This window comes from Solenopsis invicta, chromosome 6, assembly GCF_016802725.1.
Source record: "Solenopsis invicta isolate M01_SB chromosome 6, UNIL_Sinv_3.0, whole genome shotgun sequence".
In the NCBI taxonomy this organism is placed as follows: domain Eukaryota; kingdom Metazoa; phylum Arthropoda; class Insecta; order Hymenoptera; family Formicidae; genus Solenopsis; species Solenopsis invicta.
Genome location: NC_052669.1, coordinates 1109825 through 1112527, shown reverse-complemented (window position 1 = coordinate 1112527; position 2703 = coordinate 1109825). Strand labels below are relative to the sequence as shown.

Below are 2703 nucleotides of genomic sequence, written 5' to 3'. Positions count from 1 at the left end.
ACTTTCTCTCTCATTCTCTTCCGCTCTCTCCTTTCCTTTCTTTCTTGCGCGCTGCACTTTCTGCCTTCTATGGCTGCATCGACCGTTGCGGCTACGAGAAGATATCGCCTCTCGATTCCTCTGCCGATGCGATACCGAACACCGCCGCATTGGAGCCGCTCTGGGCCTGGCACGCGCCGAAAGCCGATTCGTCCGTTTCCACGGCCGGTTGCCCGGCAATTTGCCGGCTCGCTACCCTTGCAAAAAAATTACACTCGGGGGCCCCACTTTGTACCTCCGGCTTTACTTTACTTTCTTCGCAACGGCAGTTTTTGCGCGCGTGAACGAATGCATGCTCCCGATATAGACGGACGCACCGGGAAATGCACTGGAAATCGGAATTCTCATCCGATTGTTTTGCATGCAGAAATCATTTGCGTTTCAGTATCGACGTCATTAAAAATTGTAGAGAATATTTGTAAAAATGCATCTATTATATTTTTTAATCCAATGATTTTTATCTACTTGTTCAACATATGTGTGTCTTTGCGAGTCTACAAAAAAATCAGCGCACGATTTATTGAATAGCTATAAGGCTAGTAGAAAATTAAAGTAACGTAAAGTAAAATAAAAATAACTAAGTTTGTTATCATGACTAAAAATAACGACATTATCGTTACTGTTACAGACAGAAAATATAACGATTGTTATGAAAAAATGTAACAAAAACTGTGACGTGTCACTTCCTAATCCTGATGATTAAAATATATTAGTTTTAATTTAATACTAATAATTGATACATGATGTTTTTACTATATCGCAACGACGATTCTGATAATTAATTAAAGGATCGTATAATTGTAATTTAAAACAAAGCACTAATGCATAGCACAAATTCCATACTTTCTCTCAGAGATCAATATAGTTTTCTTTTTTCCTTTTTTTTTTGAAGAAAGACGCCCGACAAGCTTTTCAGACGAATTGATTAATTCTTTTATAAACATTACAAATGCGTTCGCCATGAGACGCATTAAGCAAACGATGCGCAGCGATGCACGACCTCGCCAAAGAGTAATGCACGAATGTATTACGGAAGTAATTCGATACGCACGTACTTTTAAACGAGGGGAAAAGAAGAGCGGGGTCTTTTAAACGCGAGTATCTCGGTCGCCGCCGCGCCCAAATAATTAATCGGCCGCAGTACTGATAAATCAAGGGAGCAAATGCAAGAGACGCGCAATTTTAACTACGCGCGAATTCTACTTTTCGTCCGACAGGCACGAAGAAAGAATTTATTCGAGATATGAACCGCGTACCGTTATATGCGCGCAGATAAATGATTGTCCAGTTCGTAAAGTACGCGCAATGTTCTATAAATCAATGCAACTTAATAAATATGAGCGCCGCATTTATCGATCATTCCCGGTCTGTCGATCGGGCGTAAAAGACACACATACTGCATTTATATATCATTAGCAATGATTCTCTACCTTTGTTAAAATGATCATCTATTCGATTAAAATGCGCATATACGTGACAATTTTGATTTTATGCAATATTTAAATTTTTGATTGTGAATGTTTTTGTGGGTTTGAAGATGATTTTCTTTTATAAAAGTCTCGAGAAAAAATTAATTTATTATTTATTAATTAAAGTAACAATTTTCTGTGTTAAATCTGAATAAAATAACGATTTTATAATAGAGACTTGTATGCACTTAATTACTTTTTAAGAAACTTCATTAAAGTGAGCCGCATATAATTATAATAATTTTTATTAGAGATTTGAGCGTGCAGATTTCACGATTATTTTAACAATACATTAAAATATATATACATACATACATATGTATGTCAATTATAATTTTGTAGATATTTTTACATCTTTCTAACAGAAAAATATGTATAAAATGTTTATACATACACATTTAAAATATTTCAATCCTCAATATTTTCATATTTCTAAATATTGTAAAAATATTTTATAAATATTTTATACTATCTGGGTTAAAAAAAGATAATGTCAAATCATTTTCTCTTTATTAGCTTTAATAAATTTGAGAACTTTTATAATATACATTGTTGTATACAAAAAATTAATTTTAGAAGCGATTTACTACAAAACCAGTCTGAATTAAATTAGGTATTCGGGCAACGTTCAGACCACGTTGACATACCAGTTCTCGTCCGATCACTGAAGTCAAGCAACGTTGGGCACGGTTAGTACTTGGATGGGTGACCGCTTGGGAACACCGTGTGATGTTGTCCTTTTTTTTTACAATTTTTATTATTTTCAGACAGCTTTAAGCGTTTCTCATAAAAATATTTTACATTTTAAATATATGTCTAAATATATTTTTGAGAAATATGTAATAGTAAAAATTTTTTAAAATTATTTTAAATGGTTAATTGTATTTGTAAAATATCACTTAATTATATGCAATAATTAATTTTTTTTTTAAATCTTGAATTTATACTTATTTTAGATCCGGTCAAGGTGATCTGACCTCTTAAAAAACTTACACGTGCAATTTCGGTAATTTAAATTATATTTTTTGCAATATGTATTTGCAAAAAAAGTTTTAAAATAAATTAATTTATTATTAATTATTATTTATTATTTATTATTAGGTAAAGCTTAAGCATTGTAGTAACAGATACCTGAAATATCAAAAAGCTACAATTTCCAACATTTATTTAAGTATATATACTAATACCAAATAAA

At 32.3% G+C, this 2703-nt stretch overlaps 1 pseudogene; it reads left to right on the top strand.

The window, feature by feature from the left end:
- The first annotated feature begins 2128 nt into the window (after window positions 1-2128).
- Window positions 2129-2246, top strand: LOC113003033 (annotated as a pseudogene).
- The last annotated feature ends 457 nt before the right edge of the window (window positions 2247-2703 follow it).